This window comes from Natator depressus, chromosome 4, assembly GCF_965152275.1.
Source record: "Natator depressus isolate rNatDep1 chromosome 4, rNatDep2.hap1, whole genome shotgun sequence".
Classification (NCBI taxonomy): Eukaryota; Metazoa; Chordata; order Testudines; family Cheloniidae; genus Natator; species Natator depressus.
Genome location: NC_134237.1, coordinates 25,041,941 through 25,063,193, shown reverse-complemented (window position 1 = coordinate 25,063,193; position 21,253 = coordinate 25,041,941). Strand labels below are relative to the sequence as shown.

At 40.6% G+C, this 21,253-nt stretch overlaps 1 protein-coding gene across 5 annotated transcripts in view; it reads right to left on the bottom strand.

The window, feature by feature from the left end:
* Window positions 1-21,253, bottom strand: part of BMPR1B (bone morphogenetic protein receptor type 1B) — a 350,045-nt gene that overhangs the window by 34,197 nt on the left and 294,595 nt on the right. The gene's annotated exons all lie outside the window — the stretch shown is intronic.

Sequence of the window (21,253 nt, the reverse complement as noted above, 5' to 3'; positions counted from 1 at the left end):
TGTAAGTTTCCAGGTGGGAAGGGGGTGTGCAAGACTCTGAACAAGTCTCAATTTTTTTTTCTTACTCTCAAAAATTTTACACAGTTCTTTGTTTTGTATTGGAGATTAAAGTGCAGTTGGAAGCTGAAAGATGACTCTAAAATGTAATTGTGGGGTTTTATGTTTATTGTGCCTCAATGATTCCATATCAAATTTGCTAATTGTATACATTTTCTAACAGCCATCCATACATCCTCAAGTGGGAGCTGAGACTCAAACCCCGTTCCCCCTCTGTCTTTCGGTCCATCATTACCAGTACCAGATTCTGAAAGACAAATTCCGTACTTGGTTACACCATTGCAATCTCCTTTGCAAAGGTGTCTTCGTACTTAAGCCTCAGTTGTACCTGAACAACCCCACTACCTTCAGTGGAATTGCACAGTTGCAACAGAGAGGGCAAGGTTTGGTCCCGTAATTTTAGTAATAGTTTATTGATGGTGAGTGGATGGAATAGAATCCAGCTCCCTCTCCCAAATTTATGTTGCCTCTTCAATTAAAAAAAATGTTAAAAACAACTTATTTTTGTCACCAAAAGCAAGGAAATATTCCTTTAATTATACACAGTGTCGTCTATTATGTAAGAAAGTGCCAGTTTTTATATAGTAACTAGAGAGTATGAATGCACTTTAGGATGAACAATTCCAAGCCTTACGGAGGTTATTAATCCCTTCTCAAACCAGCAAGCATGACGTGATTTAGGGCTCTGTCTTTTTGAAGGGGGGGGGAGATGGACAAAGGATTTTCTGTTTTTCAGTACTACTCACGCAGCTCTTAAAACTAACATAGACTTAGAATTTCAGTCTCAAGGACAAAACAATTAGCTCGGCATTAAAACCACCATTGGCAGTTTCTTACTTTTAATTTTCTCCCTCCTGCCCCGCCTGTAATCTCTTTCAAGTGTCATCTAGACTAGAGCCAACTCTCTCAATCTGTGGAGTTTAGACAGCATCTGGATAAACCCCACACATTCTTGTCTTACTTTTTTATTTACCATCTTTAAAAACCATGTGCATTTTCATAGTTTTGATTCCCGGTCTGTTTCTCCAGATCCAACCAAACACTTTTTCTCACGCCTCCAGCAGGGAATGAGCAGAATTTCCTCTGCAGTGACTATTCCTTACCACTCGGGTAGCTGTGATGCAACTGAGGACAGGACAGGGAGACGAGCTTTCCTCCTCTGCCCCCTCCACTGGTGTCCAGCCAGTGTGGAGTTGCTGGGCAGAAAAAACTGAGGAGGAAGCAGAGGAGGGGTGGCAGAAAGTAGTTGCCTCAGACTTTAATGGCGAGGAGGTGATAGGGATAGAATAAGATGGCAGAGGGTGAAGGGGTAAAAGGCTAGAGGGACAGGAACCATAGGGCTATCCCCCTCAACCTTTACCCCCGTTAGGCCCAGTCTCCTCATGGGACACTCTGGGCGCTTTCAGGTTTCAGACTGGGTCAATCCCTCTGTACCTGGATAAACTCTACACACAGAGCTTAGCTTTTCCATCTCAATGAAACCTGTCCAGAAAACAACTATGATTGCTGTACAAGCTTTAATGTTCTCCTAATTCATTAATGGGTGATATAAATGAACATAGTCTTCAGCAAACTGGGAAAAAAGGTTCTGAGCTCATAAGCTTTGATAAAAGTGTGAGCTGATGGTGAAATGCCCAAAAAACACTGATCTAGAGAGAAAACTTAGATTTGGGGAGATTATAGCCCTCCCATTCCAATTTCACCTCCACGGAGTATGGCAGAAAATATCACACTATCGCCATCATGAAAAACATTTGAATTCAACCACCAATGTAATGCGTGTGAAATAGAAACAAAGGCCCACAGAATGTACATTAAAAGACACATGGAATGTACATTAATGGCCTGATCTTGGAAGGTGCTCAACACCCTCACATCTCACTGAACCCCATGAGAGCTTTGAGTATTCGGCCCTGCTGAAAGTCAAACCGAAAACTCATTGTGAAGCATCAGTAACATAAAACATTTGCATTTGGTGCACAATACACCTGGCTTCCCCAGACTCCCGTAGCTGCTTTTTTTTTTTTTTTTAATCTTAGCAAAATCGGAAATTAAAACCAATTTACACAAGGAATTCACTGCATCTGATGTATTCTCTACTTTCCCGTAGCTATGATTAATATTAAGTATAATTAAGATTAAAATAAATTATATTTGCATTATGATCTGCTTCTGTTTCTCTAAAAGAGTTACATTTGTAGTTATCATATTTTTAGATCCAGCCTACATCCAACAAATTAACACGATAAATGTTCCCTTTGTGGGTCACTGGAACACACATTTTTAAACTAAGTCCTCTTTCAACAAGCAATCACAAAGCAGGTTTTGTGACTATATTTCATTGTTATTTGTGGATAAGGAATCAACTTTTACAATGTTCCAGTCAAATATTTTCAGACATCTGGCTCATGGGGCAGGAAATCTAAAGAAAAATATTAAGAGTAATACTGAGTGAAAACACTAGGCTCTGATTTAATCAACCATGACATTTTCTGGATGTATCTACTAGCCAGCCAGAGCTTTTCTATGGTGAAAATTACAAAATGGTAATGTTCTAAGTCGAACATAAATAATGGGTCTGGAACAATTAAATATCATAGATATCTCTGAAGCTATCAAATTTAGACAAGTTGTCATAAATATAAAGGGAAGGGTAAACCCCTTTAAAATCCCTCCTGGCCAGAGGAAAAATCCTCTCACCTGTAAAGGGTTAAGAAGCTAAAGGTAACCTCGCTGGCACCTGACCAAAATGACCAATGAGGAGACCAGATACTTTCAAAAGCTGGGAGGAGGGAGAAAAAAAAAAGGCTCTGTGTCTGTCTGTATGATACTTTTGCCGGGGACGGAACAGGAATGGAGTCTTAGAACTTAGTAAGTAATCTAGCTAGGTATGTGTTAGATTATGATTTCTTTAAATGGCTGAGAAAATAGCTGTGCTGAATAGAATGAATATTCCTGTCTGTGTGTCTTTTTTGTAACTTAAGGTTTTGCCTAGAGGGATTCTCTATGTTTTGAATCTAATTACCCTGTAAGGTATTTACCATCCTGATTTTACAGAGATGATTTTTTTTTTTTACTTCTATTAAAAGTCTTCTTGTAAGGAAACTGAATGCTTTTTCATTGTTCTAAGATCCAAGGGTTTGGGTCTGTGGTCACCTATGCAAATTGGTGAGGATTTTTACCAAACCTTCCCCAGGAAGTGGGGTGCAAGGGTTGGGAGGATTTTGGGGGGAAAGACGTGTCCAAACTCCGTTTTTTCAGGAACCCAGATAAAGTTTGGTGGTGACAGTGGAAATCCAAGGGCAAAGGGTAAAATAATTTGTACCTTGGGGAAGTTTTAACTTAAGCTGGTAAAAGTAAGCTTAGGAGGTTTTCATGCAGGTCCCCACATCTGTACCCTAGAGTTCAGAGTGGGGAAGGAACCTTGACACAAGTAAATGCCTTCTTCACTATAAATGCAACCTGATGTCTTTCCTTTCCTCACAAATATTTGAAGACAATCCACTGGGCAGGAGACTGATGTGCAGACAGCAATACGGAGTGACATCAGTCAATTCTGATCTAGAACAGCTACTCTCAGTGAATCCAGCAACGACCTAAAACCTAATGAATTAATTAAGGTCTCAAGAAATATAACACAAAACTTCTAACTTTTCTAAATCCTGCACTTGCCCATTCACTTACTACATTATTTTTCAGCTTCAATGTTATAAAATGTCTATTTTTATTAAAATATGAAAAATCACATAACACCTATACTGCATGTACTGCAGAATGATTACATCTGAACAGACCAACATTACAGCACTGAAATGATTGTTTTATGGGAAAGGGAAATTGATAACCGCTAACTCACTGTTCTTTACAGTCAGTCATCAGATAAAAGAATTTCCACATGATTTTTTTTTTTGGGGGGGGGGGGAATAATCAGCTATGACAATGCAGCTCTTAAAGGGAAGTTGTAATAAAGTATGCCTCAGCACAGCCTGATATACTGCATATAAAAGTAAAGAGGTAACAGAAAAGCCACAGTATTGCTGATGAGATTTTATTGGTGATGATCATATACTGAAGAAGAAAAAGAGAATGACGAACAGGCTTCCATCATCCGATACTCACGGTTGCCAAAAAACTGAAAAAAGGTCACGTTAAGTACCACACATTTTGATTAAAAAACTGAGTAAATTAAATTTCGTAAGAAGAAAAATAATCCTCCCTTTTCAAATAACATGATACAGTATTACGAAGACCAAAGTTAAGGTTGTTATGCATTTTACTTGACAATTAATTTAATTTGGTATACAGCTGATGGAATATTGGTATGTTGGATTGTCAGTGGAAATATGTTTGGGATTATGTTGTATGACATTTTGTTTCCTAGGCTTATTGGCTGTGCTGTTCACAAGTTCTTGCAGTCCTTACTCAGGCAAAATTCCTACTGAAGTCATCAATTTTGGATTTCTCTCTCTTTGCATAGATCATATTTTATCAAAAAAAGTCATGACACAAATATCGTTTGTGATGCTGTAGCTGTGTTGGTCCCAGGATATGAGACAGATAAGGGGGGTGAGTTAATATCTTTTTATTGGCCTAGCTTCTGTGGGTGGAAGGATAGGCTTTCGAGCTGCACAGAGCTCTTCCTCAAATCTGGAGAAGGTAACCAGAGTGTCACAGCTAAATACAAGGTGGGACAGATCGTTAATCAAAAGATATTTATACACATTATAGGAAATCACTTAAGATGAAGTGGCATTTAACACCTCTTCTGTCATAGGACAAAGGAGGGTTAAGTAGGCACCAAGGTTTGTTACAAATTGTTGCCATGAGGCAGAAAACCAGCATCTCTGTGAAGTCTATGGCTTTTAAGCAGAGTTAAGAATTTAAATGCCCAGACTCATCTTTTGAAGGTGTTGTGCAGGTCCCTCTGAGGATGAGGACTGAAAGGTCAGATTGGTGCTCGGGTATAGATCTCCAGTGAGCGGAGGGTTGTCCTTGAGTCCTTCAATGAGTGTAACGAATCATTCAACTTCACACGGAACTGACTGGAGGATTTGAAGGGAGCACGGTACGTTGGACTTCCCTGGGGAATCCGGAGGGCTGAAGCTATAACACTGTAGGCATGCCAATAGTTTTCACCATCCACCAGGTTTCCGTGTTATCTCCATCCATTGAAGGTTGGAGGGATGATCTGGCAATCAATTCACCTTCCTCAACAAGTGCTTGGAACTGCGCTCTATCCTCCTGCAGGAGACTGTCAGTGAATTCCATGAATATGGAATAATTAATAAAATTGTATTTAGACATTAGTATTCTGACAATTTGCTATGTGGCACCGCAGGCTGGTTGACGTAAAAATATTCCAAACAGATCCAAATGTTTACCTTCCTTATCAGAAGGGGTAGATGTTGCTATCTTCTTTCAGTGACTGCTTGGACTATTAAGGAGTTTGGGACAAGGTGTATAAATAAATTCTGATCCTGTGGCTGGAACAAAGTATTTCTTTTCTATCCCTTTTGGGGTGGGAGTGCATCTGGCTGGGGCATGCCAGACCACCTTGGACAATTCTAAGATGGTTTCATTAATGGGGAGTGACACTCCACAGAATGCTGAGGAATTTGGAGTGTCTCTTGCACTTTCTCCATGTGTCAGCGACCTTCCTTAACAGGTTTTGGAATTACTTGCAAACACTTGCAGAGAAGGCAAGGCCATACAACCGCTCATCAGGGGATGAGGATGACAGCCTCATCAGAACTATCTGTCTGTTCTCCTCATCCATTTGTTCCTGAGGGGGTTCAGGTTCCTCTACTCACTGGGATTGTACCAACTCAGGATAACACATCTACAGGTACCAAGGTCCCCAGTAATGCTAGTCACAGAGGCTGAGTAATGGTTGAGCACAGGGTTCCATTGGTCCCAAGAGGGGTATGTTGTCTTATAAAAATGGGAGAGAACCCAACAGACTCTGGATCCTCTATCTGGGCAAACCTCCTGCCTTGGCAGAGATAGTGATACTCTCTCACCAATGTCAGATCCATCCAAGGAGGGAAAAGTTGGTTCCAATTCCATGGGCAGTGCCATTGGTATCATGAATCTTGTGATGCCATGGCTAGTGGAAGATACTGGAAAGTAACTCTCTTTCACATCCTCCCTGGACTGGGGGTGTTATGATCTCTCTTGTGAGGACTGGATCGAAGAGGATGGCAGACTCCAGATCTGGGAGGAGGAGGATACCCTCAGTGGCAATGTATTTCTACCCAGCCATGGCGAGGTGCGGAGGTTCTGTCCTTTCATAGCAGTGGAATTGGCTTGGTTAGAGTTCTCTATCTTGATGATTCTTTATTGCAGTGCGCCAATACCACTGATGTAGGAGGCACTTGGTGCTCTTCTTTTGTTGGTACTGTGGATGGTCCCACTTGTGCAGATGGTGTTGGTTTTGGAGTACTTTTGCTTTTCGGAGCTGGAGGATTGGTACCGTGCCCCTTATGTGCTCATGAGCCTCGTGTTCCAGGGTGAAGAGCCTCACCTGACTCTGATGGTGTGAGGAAGAGGTCTTTTTCTTGGAGGTGGACCAGGACGGGGTTTTTTCTCATCTCTGATGAAAATGTTTTCTACCCTCTCAGTGTTCCCGTGTGGAGGACTCTTCAGCTCTACTCCGATCATCCCCAGAATCAAAAGTCACTGTGCTCGGAAGCATGCTTCTTGGTGCCTCTGTCCATCGTACAGGAGTGTCTGCCCAACCGAGTCAGAATGGGGCACCATCCACAAGAAATCTTTGGAGCCTATAGTCATGGGCTTGGTGAGTTCTGCTAGCAAAGGATCAACAAATGTTGCACTTAGAGCAGATGTTAGTTTCCCCGAGGCAATAGAGACACTTTTGGTAGTTGTTGCTGACAAGGAAGGCCAGGGTACAGGAGAGAGAGTTCCTGGATCCCAGCATCTTGAGCACACTAGTCACTCTGTATGGGGTGAGGGGACGGACCCTCAAGCCCCAAACTTATCCTGACTAGCTAAATACTAAGAAACTATCTAAAACTATCTAAAAAGTAGCAAAAAAGGGACTATTCACAATTATTTACACGTAAAATGTTGAAGAAGGTAGAAAATGCTGCAGACATGGAAAGCCACCGTCTCAGACCACGAGCACTAGAAAGGAACTGGAGACACAGTTGGCCTGCAGTGCCCCTTACGCCCTCAATTCGGAGCAAGAGGAGGAGAAGGGCACAGGCACAGACCTATGGACACTGCTTCCGATCTCAGTAGCATGGAGCGCATGTGTACCCACAGTAGAATAGCCCTAGAGACCATCACTTGAAGAAAAAGCTGTAGTTATTTCTATTTTCAAGCTGCAACTCCTGATGCCTTTCCCAATGTGTTGGCAGGGTCACACAGCAAATTCCGAATGCCACTATCTCCAGATTAAATAAATATCACTGCAAGCAGAGTCCTGAAAACTGTTCTGAACGCCAGCAAGCGAAGAAAATATAGACAAACAATGCAACCCGATGCTCTTGCTACTAAACTATGCTTTGATATTTGATCTTAAGGAAACATCAAAGATTGCAACGAGCACATCACAGCATTTTACTGATTATCATTTCAGATGATGATATACCAATTGGCAAAGGCGTTAAGACAATGACATTTGAGTGCAAAAGTAATACAGGACCTTGAACCTCTGCTCTTGTTCCATACAACTGATAAATCATCATAGCTCCTCTTCCCGATTCCAATTAAAAAGTGATCCAGGACATCTCACTAGTATTCAGGAGAAAATACTAACTACAAAATCAAAATATTAACTGGATTTCCCCCCAAAAACGCAGAGACTATCGCTCCATATTAAAATATAATGACGACACGTATGTGCCAAGCTTACAAAACACTGCACTGACATTATTCGTAAGTGTCACTGCTCTTTCAACTAATTTTGTTTTAGCTGTTCATGGTTAGAACTAAAATACAGTATCAGTTCAGACCACACCGCAGAGTAACAAGGCCTTTTTGAACCAGATTTATATTTGATACATTTCTTTTTCAGTTCCATGGCATGAGTTGTTTCATCTCACCTCACCTAAGGACATATTTTCAAATGAATCCCAAGCCAGCTGCGAAATTCATGCATGCAGAATTTAAATACCTTAGTTGACACAGATTGTGTCCTCTGTGCACGCAAGTGATTATACACACACGCTTGACACTGTAAATGTACAGGACATTTCTGAAATTTGGCTCTCTGATTAATTCATCCTGAATCTTTCCACAATCCCTATTTGCCAGAACTCTCGCTGCCCCTCCCCTCGGTGACTGAGGCTACGGGTACACGACAGGGCTTATGGGGAGGCAGCTGCACCGATGCAGCTGTGCCTCTGTAGTGCTACCAGTGCAGACACTCGCAGCTGACGGGAGAGAGCTCTCCCCCCGACTTAATTACTCCAGGCCGCACGAGCGGTGGTAGCTGTGTCGGCAGGCGCAGCACTGTCCACACCGGCCCTTAGCTCGGTTTAACTTCTCTCACACGGGGGGTGGTGGGGTGGCTTACTCACACCCCTAGCGACAGAACTTATACCGACTTAAGCTGTCAGCGTACACAGCTGCGAGTGAGTTGGGTGGGTGGATCAGTTCATCTCTCCAGGGAACACCAACACAGTGGGATGAGTTATTTGGTGGGAAAGTGATACCCAACGCCCCAAAATCTCATGGACTTCAGTGACGCGCTGAAATTTCCATATGCTGCTGAATTAGCTGTTCAACCATTTGCAAAAATTTTAACTTCTCGGAGGCCAATGCCACCCTGCCAAGTCACCAGACCAACTAGCAAGTCAGTGTTTTAAGTAACTGAATAACTAACAGTCTAAATTAGTGTACTGTTTAGCTGCCAAAAGAGGGAGTGAATTGAACTGACTACAGTTCCTGTTGGGCTAACCACACACATGCTGAACAGGGATGCTGCTTTTTGACGTGCAATAAAAGTCTCATTCTCTTACCTCCTATTATAACCATCCTCTGAACTGAATGTGTGGAAACAGCAAGCAAGGAAAAGAATCTTTAAGTAGTCAGTGAGGGCTGAGGTACAAAACGTATCTCTGGCTGAAAAGATGGGTGAATTCAAGAGCAAGTGTCACTGACTTACTCCGTTTGACAGAAAGCTACCCCACATCATGCTTCAACTCTGGGGAAAGCTGCTCTATTACACACCAAAATTAACTGCACACATGAAACAACTATAATCAATTTTGACCACAGACAGCAGGGGTATAATTTGCTAGAAGTATTCGAGCAGCCTAAAAGCATTTCTGTGTTTGAAAATCGTAGTGCATCTGTTCAGTTCGGCTATGCTGGAGTGGAAGCACATTCACAGCCCTGCATCTTCTGACAATAACATCAAGGAATCAACTGGCTCTTCTGGCAGACTGCCATGGTTTGGGGTTCTGGCTTTATTCAGAGGAAGACACTGTTTCAACTGTCTGCTTCCCAGATTTTTTTTTAAACTAATGCAAGCAAGTCTTTTGAGGTATACAATAAGCAGCATTTTCACCCCCTGATGTTAAGAAAAAGGAAGCAAGTTACGCAGGGATTCAAAACTTCTAACCAAAAACCAGCCTAGACACAATGAAACTCTACAAATCTCGATAGAGGCCTGCTTGACTTTGTGCAATAGAAAATTATAGGACCATGCAGCAAAAGTTAGGTTTGAATGGTCTATGTTCACGTTCACTCCCCATTCTGCTGTATTTACGTGAGTAGATCTTTCACGGATATCAATCAGTCTCTCACTTCATTTAAAACGTTAAAATAGCCTGGTCTTTTTCACTTTGGTTTTAATCAATTCCGACTAAGAGTCATACTTTGAAATGTTATGAAATAACATTTGTTATCAGTGTCCTGTGCACATCTTGCGTCCTCACACATATTGCAAGAGAGCAGAATATCAGAGTCAAGGTGTGCATAGCACACGCAGATCAGCCTCACTGATTTCATTGATTAAAACACTTAATCGAAAGTCAGGAGATATGTGTTCACCTCATCTCTGCCACTGACTAACTAAGAGCACTCTGTCCCTCAGTTTCCATATCTGGAACATTGGAATAAAGAAGTCTTACTTAATCTTTATAAGGACTTTGAGGCTTATAGAGAAAAAGCAATTTGTAAGTTTTGAGTAATAGTTTCCTATAATTAGTACTGCTACTTAAAAAAGATCATAAACAAAAGTTATAAGACTGGTCTATTTTCATTATCCAGCCAAACAGAAATATAAAATAAAAACAGCTTACAGGGAGAAAAAATAAATAAAATTGCAAAATTATCTAAGGTTTAAATAATGTATAGTATTATTATGAAACGCGTTAGGTAACGTTTAATATTTATTTTATTTTCCAGACATATCCCTTTCTCCTCACATACATTATAATGATAATGTTCCTTTAAAAGAGAATCCATTGTTAAATTCACCTGTTACTATGGCTAAACATAACAATTCCAAACACTGTAAAGCATCAACAAAATACAAACTACCATGGCATTGCAACAGCTAATAATTACTATTAATAAATCCTTTCATGTTAGAAAGGTTTTTAAATGTACAGAAACAGATGAATGAAAAAGCAAGTTTTTGAGGAACAAAGACAAAAATATTTCATTTTTTTGCCAGCCTGAGTTCCAGTTATGATGTCCTTTAAAAATCTCTCTCACCTGGACTCTTCTGTACCAGAATGTGAAAGGCATAACTTTCTGGAATTTTTACAATATTCTTTGTTTAAATTGATCTCACTCCCTTTTCATATATAGTGCTAATGAAAGCGTGGATGGATAACCTTGTTTGTTTCTTAGTGGTCTGACATATATTCGAAGGCAATACACTAAAATTCAAAATGAAGGTCATTTGAACTCTCAGAAGTACTTCACCACAGAACTAACAGATTTTGATTCTGAAAAGAGTCTGCATTTAAAATATTTAAGATCTTAACGATATAATTCTCGTTAGGAAAGTTCACAGAGGAACTACAGAGAAAGTTGTAAGAACACATGTATAATAAGTACCTGTCTACCCTTTGCCCCATGGGATAGCTCTGCATCTACACGCCACTTAAACTAAGCTGCATTCTCTAATCATGTTTGACCTTTTGTCATGTTTGTTCCCATATTTGACCTTTTGTCAAAAACCACTGAACTTTTTTCCTTTTTTCAAAAAGCGGCCAAACTCTGAAAACTTCTTTAGAATTCAGCTGAAACCATTCTTCTTTTTTTTTTTTAAAAAAAAAGAGCTTTGTAAGAGAAAAAGCTGACCCTTTCACTTACATTCAATTTCCGTATGCTTGTTATATCAATGCCAGATTCCCCCTGGATGAGAGTCAGGTGAGGAGGCACAGAGCTGCTCGGGGGTTCCACTAACAAAACACAGCACCGTACGCTGGGCTAATCCTGCCCCTGTGATGTGTTATTCAGCAGTGAAGAAATGTAGTCCCAGTGGTGATTGCCTAAGACAGCTCAGCTGTTTTTCTCAGTATGCTCTTTGATTGTAAGCTAGCAAGCACTATTATTCCAGCCAAGCACAAAGCTATCCTCAGAATACATAGCATATGACAGTAAAAAAGGTGAAAGAAAAAGAAAACCCCGGAATTTAAAAAAAAAAAAGAGGTTTCTGACCAATACAGTATTCATTACCATTTCCAGATGGTTACAAGCTGCCTCTGATGTGTGCGTGTGAAAAGCTCTACTGTCGTCCCACTCTCTCTCGACAGCTCTTTGCAGTGCCTCTTTTCACGCTGCTAAACTACATGCGATATATACCATAATTCCCTGGTCTATCTCTCACAGTATTTAACACCATAGATTTTCCAGTAAAAAACCCCACAATTGCAAGGCATCCAGCTTTCTTCAATTTCTCTTTTATTTACTTTTTGGGTAATATTAAAAATGCAAGTTGAAAACAATATGGTTTATTTAATGGTGCAGCATACAATCAGTGATTTATCTGTGAAATGCCTAGAATGGGAACATCCACAAAACAGGCCTTCAGGTTGTGAACTAAGACATACAATACACCACAATATAGTTAGCAAATGACAAAGCTACGTGCAGAAAAAAGACATAGTGCAGAGGAAGATATAGCTCCTTGCTGGAAAGTACAGACTAATTAGAGACAAGGAAGAGACACTAGTTTAGGAGAGGGGTTTCCCTGGCTCTGCACCTATAAATCACTGTATATAGTCCCCCAACCTGTGACGTACATTAGTAGTTTACAAAGCTTTATAACAAAATTACAGCTTAATATTCTTCACAGTAAGTCCTAGAAATCATTTAGTTGGGGGAAAAAAAAAGTTCTAATCCTCGAGCAACTATGCCTGGAAACAGATTTACACTGAAAGATCATTTATGTACTGCATCTCTTAAATCCAATAAATAGCTTGTATCACCGCAAACTAGTCTATAACTGTATGGCTGCTTCAAGTAATCAACATTTTTCTTGATGGTATTCATCTGAGAACATCTGACACTTCACCCACAGCAAATTGCTTACAGCACTTTGCACTTAATTGTTATACTCCCCAAAATGACACTTTGATTTCTGCTCCTCAGTATCTAATCTAATTCCAACCTTGGAGCACAATAATTAAAACAATCAACATCTACACATTCAGAAAATGCACTGCTCCCGTCGGTTACCCAGGGGAGCCTTTCCAAAGAAACATTTTAGGCTTATTTCCTTTATGAAATGAATGTTACAAAGTTGCTAGTTTTCCCAAGAGCAAACGCATCACTCTCAACTAAAGCCCATAACCCGGAACCAAAATTTTAGGTTGAAAAACCATGATATTTCCTCCTCATTGTCTTTGGCTGACCTGGATCAGGCTTTCTTTGATGTACTTGGCAATAGCAATGCAGTATTATCAGCACTTTCATCCTCAGTCTGATTCTAATACTTGCACAGGTTTAGCCCAAGTCAGTGGTTCTGGCACGCCTCTGTTCTTTCCACTGCATTTTGCAAAGAGTTTCCTCATATGGTCTTGCCTTCCCATTTACTTTTTCTTCGCAATTTCTGCGTCGAAGGCTCTCTCTACCATCTTCATGAACTTTCTCAACATAGCCATGAGTTAGGTCAAGGGGTCTTCCACCTTTACTCATGCTGAAATCTTTTGCCTTGAGTCACGACTCACTGAGGTCATTTGCAGAAGTTGCATTCTAGCCAGCCAGATCAAGAGACGGAGTACTGGACTGGACAAATAGTCTGGCAGTTTACCTCACACAGAAACTTAAACGTCTGAATCTGGGAATCCCCCTTCTTTGTCTGCAGCACCAACCTGTAATTTTCATTGCTAAACAAAAGAAGGGCAACCCCCAGATTCAGACGTTTCAGTTTGAAGTAGCCCAGGCAACAGCACATCACTTTAGTTTGAGGCTCTTTTTTGTTTTATTTTAACTTCCTTTAATTCAAATTAAATAGATCATATTACTGCACAAATATTCTGAAATTGCGAAATATTTTTCAGCAATTTTCATTAGTATATTCTAATCAGAATTTTATTTTTCCCAGTTTCCTGGTTTACACCAGTGTTTGCCAGTACCCTGTCCTAAACTAGTTTTTCCCAGGAAAGTGTCAACCTGGAAGAAAAGACAGAATCCAGGTGCCTAACAAATCTAGTGTGCAGGGGCCAATCCTTCAAGATGCTGAGCACCTCCTGTGAAGTACAGAGCGCTCTCAACTCTCATTTACTTGAATGAGAGCTGAGTTTACTCAGCACCTCACATGATCAGTCCTACTGCAGTTAGTCATCTATTGATTTGATAAAAGGCACAAGGTTAATAATGCTTCACAGGCCACATCCAAAACTACAGCAGTGTAATAAATAAAATCAACAGGTAAAAGTGTACAGTGATATTTATTTAGCTCTCCTTAGGTTTCAGTGATCCTCCCTCTACTGTCACTTCACTTATTTTGATTGCATAAAAATTTGCCTGTCCAATGCTCAGGGCACACGTACACTAACAAAACCCCACAACATTTCAGAGTTATGCTCACCAGGGATGAGACAACTCTCTCTTATCATAACTGTACTGAACATCAAACCTTTTTCTGAACTGAATCCAAACTTTTTTTTAAAATATGGGATTAAGTTAGAGAGGCCCCCGGGAACTTCAAAATTGGATCTAACTACCTCACTGCAGTCTCCCATCACAGATCTTCACGTTTACTTACTCCCCATCCAAGTCTTTCCCAGAGTTGCCTCTTTTCTCCTTCCATCCAATTACCTCCAAACTCCCAGCTTCAAGACTGTCTACTCACCACACAGTCCTACCTCCAACTTTTTGCCCCTTTCAGGGACAGAGCTCTCCACTTGCTGGAAGCATCTTTCTCTAGACTGAACTGCTGGTGTCTCCCCACTTTCAGTTCTCATTGACACTGGTGTACAATGCAACCTGTGAGGTTATAAACACCAAAAGCACTCCATATGCTAAGAGAAATAAGAGTAGAGGTCTCGTACGTCTGAGAAAGAGACAGATGGACACAAATACGGATCTTTAAAAGTAGGAGACACATTGCCAGGCCTTACAGCAGGTGGATTCCTTGGGAACGTGATGTGACAAAGACTAGAGGGATGTTCCTGGAAGACACTGAAACTTTGAGCATGCACAGAGGAGGCTTAGGTTACAGCGGTGAACCTTACAAGAAAGAACCAAGGTGGTTACTAGGAACTGAATAGGAAAGCTTCAAAACTTAGGTTTGGATTAGCATTCAGACATATGGGGCTTATCCAAAGTCACCATTAAGGGTTTAGTCACTGCTAATACAGAAAAGTCCTTATCATTGCAAAGTAATGCATTGACACCAACACATTAAACTTTAAAGCTAAGGTTACCATCATTATACACATTTCTAAGGTATTCATCATGATAATATATTTATGGTAAAAGTAATTCCACTGCATTGTAAATTTCCTGATATATGATTTCTCACAATTTGGGCCTTAAATAATTGGATTTAGAGTTGTCTATATCACTTGAGCAGCTGCAAAATAATGTACTGCAAATATATTTCTTTAAAGCATCGAACTCTTGTTTCCTCTTTATTACAATGTATTGGACCAGTTTCCAGGTTCTCAGCAACTTGGAACAAAAGCATAAGGGGTCAGATACTTAAGTCCTGTCAATGGAGTTATGTTAAATTACATCAGCTGACATTATGACTCTGAATTTGAATTAGAGACATTTGGAGCAGGGCAAGAAACAAAAATATTACAAAGCAACATCAGCATCAAATCTGTAAGCAAACCACCCACAGGCGCCAACTTTCTCATTTTCCCGGAGTGATTAACCTCCGCTCTGCCCCAGGCCCCCCCCACACTCCACCCCTTCCCCCAAGGCTCCACCCCGCCCTGCCTCTTCCCACCTCATTCTGCCCCCTCCCACGAGTGTGCCCCGCCCTTGTTCTGCCCCCTCCCTGCCACTGAACAGCTGATCCGTCATGGGCGGGAGGCACTGGGAAGGTGGGGGAGGAGTTGATTGGTGGGGTTCGCTGGTGGGTGCTGAGCACCCTTTTTTTCTGTGGGTGCTCCAGCCCCGAAGCACCCACGGAGTCAGTGCCTATGTGTCCTTTCTCAAACTCATTTATTCAAATAATATGTGTGTTTCCATACAAAATGCCAACGCGTATATATTTATATTGTCCACAGATGCATTTCAGTTTCCCTTTTCCGAATAGCCTGGATCACACTCTATATTTTTAAGCTACTCTTTGCTCCAACTGAGTCTCTTTCTGGGACTGGTAGTGTAATCTGCCCTCCTCCATGCTGCTCATTCTTGCTCTTGGTCAGTTCATACTCCCCGAACGCTCCTCAAAGCCAATCTGGTAGGGTTTACAGTATGCCAACTTAATGTCTATCATGTGCAGGAGGTGCTGAGTTACTATGGCATATCACCCTCTCCTAATATGACACTTTGACAATACCTGAAGAAGAGCCAGGAAAGGGGGCACTTGAGTCCACGGTATTTTCTTGTTATCCTCATTCCTCTTCACTTGTCCCTGAGGCGTGCCTTTTACTGCTCTCCTGATTTCTTTGGGCTATAACATTACTCTGTTTGAATGGATGGAAATGGAGATGGCACTCCTCTCTCTCCTCCTCCCATCTCTCCCCGGATTCTCATTCTGGTTTTCCAGCAGTAGGCAGGCAGCAATCATCACTCAGTCATGAAGAGTGCCACCTACTGCTACTCTCCTGGCTCTGCTATGCCACTATCAGCTGCTCCAGTCTAGCTGAGGAAAGAACCCACACCTGGATCCGTACACCAGAGAACCACTGTTAATCCACCATTGCCAATGCTGAGAGTTCAGAGGTGTAGCATCAGAAACATGGAAAATGTTCAAAGGTGCAGGGCAATATCCATTTTACATGAAGAATAATATCGCAATTAAAATTCCCCTGGGGAAAGACGAACAAATTACACAGGACAGAAAAGCCAATAAACTAAGGGCCAGATTCACTCAACATCTACAGAAGTGGAAACTGGAATACACCCTGCCACACAGTCACAGTAGCAGAAAATCCACCTGAAGACAAGTTGGGGAAATGTATCCTACTCAACTATCCCTCCACTGGGGTCCCACAGGTGGCCAAGCACAGCCTTGAAAGTGATAGTGCAGGTTGAGAGAGGATTGAGCTAAGGAGCAGTCGAATTCATTACATCCACGTTGCCCCCATGTTGCTGACAAATCAATAAGAATCAGCACGGACATCTGGTCTTTGCCCATCACCAGGAGATCAAGACGACAATATCCAACCAAGGTGCAGAAATTCAGAACTGAAACAGTAATTAGGAGTATCAATGGGTGAACCTGTAAACGTTCAAGGATTTAGTTTGATGAAGCATCCTAATATTTAGATGCGTATCCAAACCTATTTAGTCAGTGGGACGGGGCTAGAAGACTCCTTAAAGATGACATTTCCCGTACTTTCGGTTTCTGATCAGGCTCAACAATGCCATAAAGCAACCTCTCATTGCTATGCTTTCAAGATTCTCTTGCAGCATTTCACTCCTTCTACTTTTGGAATTAGGATGCATAGAAGTATGTAAAAGGGAAATGAAATGGCTAATGAAACTGTTTAAAACTACATCAAAATTTGAAAGGTTTGGCTCAGTTCCTATTCTGTGTGTACAGCATTACAGTGCATACATTGAGTAAGGGAACTGAAGTGATGCATTGCAACAAGTAAATCATCCTTCTCACACACACACACACACAGTTAAAGAAACTTACGTGTACCTATTTACCGTAGTGTCTGAGCACCTCACAATCTTTAATGTATTCAACATCACAGTACCCTTGTGAGGGAAATCAGAACTTTTTATCTCCATTTTACCAATGGGGATTTGAGACAGAGAGAGGCTAAGTGACTTGCCTTGTGCGTTACCCATACGTGTGGAGGACCAGGGACTCGAGCCCCTGTCTCCCATGACCTATGCTAGTGCCCTAACAATTGCACCAGCCATCCTCTCTCCTCCACCCCACTGCCTACACAGGTTAAAGAAGAACATCTCCTGAATTGTAAGTGGCCTCTCTCAATGATTTTTCTTTATATAGTGCAACATTTTGACACACTAAAGCACTAAAGCATTTAGTGTTATCTACACAGTCTGCGGTGCTGTATAGTTTTCAGTACTCCAGTACTTCAGTATTATGTTCTGAATTTATTTGTTTTTGTTTTTTAAATTTGAAGAAAAAGCATTCAAAATAGAAATACAGGAGCCCAGACACAAACAAACAAGTTTGATATAAATTTGATTATCATAAAACACCCCTAATATACAGTTCGCTTTGCAGGCCACCAACCAAATATCTGTTTATTTTCGTCTTCCAAAAAAGGGGAGCGGATGGCTGAGGAGTTTAGCAACTGAATACAGAGAATAATTTCCAGCATCACTGGCTCAGAACCACCCATGGTCAGCAACAACTGAAAGTTATCATCCTCTGGCTGCCTGATTTGCAGCCAGTGGGCAGATGCCCACTAAAGGAAGTCCACCATTGCAACTGCCAATAACTGGCACTCTTGTAGACCGTCTCAGCTGAGAAGCAAAGAACTGAATGGGCAAGGTGAGAGAACTACCAGGTTTAGGCTCATCAGTGAGGCTTTGCTGCAGCCTGTTGTACATGTTGTAAAGGCCTTGTTTCTAGAGGTATCAATGTGACACTTTTCAGAATTACTCGACTTTTTTTTTTTCCCTTCCCATGAAAGCTCCTTCTCTTGGGATCCACTTCACCCTATTACACACAGAAGTCCCTTGACCACACTCTAAACTCAAGCAAAAGGCCTGGACAGGAAAAAATAAAACATCATCTTATGTTCATTAATATATTAAAATGTCATTAAAGAAAACCAAGCAAAAACACAGCCTCTGCCAGCTGCCTAATTATTCTCTCCAACTCCCAGTACTCAACCTAATGCATCCTTCAGGATCTTGGCCAGCGCTATTCAGAACATTAAAAATATCCCCAATTCCTGTAGAGATTTTATGTTGCAACATGTGCAGTGACAAACAAAACTGAATCAAGCTTCAAGGCAAATTGATGCTACTTACTGTAAACCCTGAAAGAGAGGAAAGTGTGTGAATTCTGTTTCATGGTTTGCTTCAGCTCAGCCTTGTATCCATATTCATAAGCAGAACAGTTCAATGACAGGAGGTTAGAGGTGACTGAGGACAATTTTCTGTTCCCAATTAACACCAAGGCAATGAAATCCTTGACTAACAGGCGCCATCACATACAAACTATCCTCCCTTTGTACAGGGCCCTTGCTCTCTGTAGAGTTCAGTGTCTCCTGACTGCTCTACAGTGTAAGCAGAGGAATCATTAGTTATGACTAGGATAGTCTAGCAGATAATGTTGACTCTTATTTCAGGAACTATTAAGCTATAAACACAGCTCTGAAAGCCATTTATCTGCATTTTAGGATAAACAGTAGAAGCTACTCAATTAAATAGATTGCAAGAAATAAGCTATGGATGCCAAAGCAAGGGGCACTTAAATTTTGAAGAAGAAAATCTGTGCATTTAATAAAGACAATCTTATATCACAAAATTATTGACAAGGAAGTGCATAGGCTATTAGAGCTTACACCTCTTTGGGATATATGATAAAGAAATCCAAATCCAATTGCAATTATGAAATGGATAACTCAAAGCTGCGCTCAGTTGTAACATACAGAATTCACAAGTGTTCTCTCTTTCGATCCCAGTTCCAAAGTGTCAAATTCTAAAATGGAAATCCTCATAGAAAAGTGCGTTTCTATGTGCACATTACTACCATTTGAAAATCTGATGCTATTATAGCACCGTGTGAAGGAGAGAAATGTTAAAAAAGTCATGCCTGCATTTGCATTTATTATTAAGAGAATTTCTGTCTACAAGCCACAGTGTATAAAATTATTTTCAGGAGAGGGAGTGACTAAAACAGAAATTTATCAAATGATGGTTCTTCCACTGCATCTCTAAGAATCTACATGTGTTAACACTCTAAGCAAAAACATAAATGAAGTATATTTACAAATAGAGTGATTTTCAGCAATGCAGCCCATAATCCCCCTCTCACAAAAGGCTGGGGTAAAACACAAGGATACCTGAGCACCTGATGGAGGGGAAAAGCAACAACAACAAAAGATGGGTATTTTCTTCTTGTGTCACAAAAATGAAAAACATGCTTTCTTCACACTTGCAAAAGTCAAGGGATTTTCAAAACAGTTTAGAGGTCAGAAAAGAGAACACACAGGTGTGCGTTATGTCAATAACTGAAAGCAAGCAAGGTTAGGCTGGAATCTGATCCTGCCACTGACACATTCCTGAGGGCATTATAAATGCTCCCTGAAGGAATATTACACTAATGCTGACTAACTTTCACAAACATCACCCATCTCATTAAACTTCCTCTTTATCAAAAATTATTGAAAGCGGCTTGGCTGGCACACTGAATTTGTACCTCTGTAAAAAAAATCCTTTCATGTTCTCTCCAATGTCATTTCTTCTATTCAGTTCCACTAACAATGCACAATGGGTTTAATAAAATATATTCAGTTTCATCATACACTAATCTTTCAACCATGTCCCAATGACTATGACACAGAGATTAAGAGAGGTTATGTTCCCTTAAATAAATATGCTGTAAGAAGGCCATTCTCCAATCAGTGTTTAATAGATTTAATATGGGTAACTCATCACAGCTATCAGGCACGCACACCTCCCAAAGGAATTAATATAATGGTGCTCCTAAATATGGAGGGTGCTTACCTAGTACTGTAATTTTATTTGTGCTGATATTGATCTTGCTTTCTTTCCCCAAACAAATCTCCCATTTACTTTAGTGGAAAGTACGTGTGCGCACATACACGCACGTGCACACACACACAAATACTGTTTTGGCTGTGTGATTTTCTCTCGAAAAAATTCTGTTAATCTGAACAACATTCGTTTTCATTTAAGCTACCTAAAAATTATGGTACATTTGCACATGGCTTGATTTGTGCACAAAAGAATCTCATCTGTGCACCTTTGAAGTGGGAGGAGAAGGTAACATCCTGCATGCATACATGTGAAGGGCAGTGTTGCCTTATGGTGAAAGCGTGGGATGGAGAAATCAAGAGAACCAAGTTCTATTCCAGACTTGACCACTGCTTGACAGTGGGCAAAATTTTCTGTTCCTCCGTTTCTCCATCTGTAAATTATGGACAAAAATATTTGTATTTTGGTGTTCAAATGAAAGGTATTATTCAAAGATTAGTGCAAAAATATTCTTTGAAGAAGCTCTTTCCACCCCCAATCTCCTCAAATCATCTTTTAGATAACCAAACCCCAAATACAACCCAGAATAATCACACAGAGAAACTAGATACAACTAAAGGAAAGGGCATTTCTGACTTTCATAGTCACAACAAATAAAAAAATAAAGTATCTTACAACACCAAAACCCTGAAATTATTAAAACAGTTTTAGAGCATTTCTGTTCCTACTAAGGAAAGCAGTAGACTTTATAATACTTCATTTCCCATCGATTCTGCTAACTGCCATTCACTGAGCAAACAGCTGAGAGAGAGCACTGGCAATGAGCATACTATTGAATAAGGAAATGCAGGAGACATGGGATGCTAAAACTTTATCGTAATGAGTAAAAATATAAAGAGATAATCAACAGTGGAGTAATTATAGCCCCAAAGTT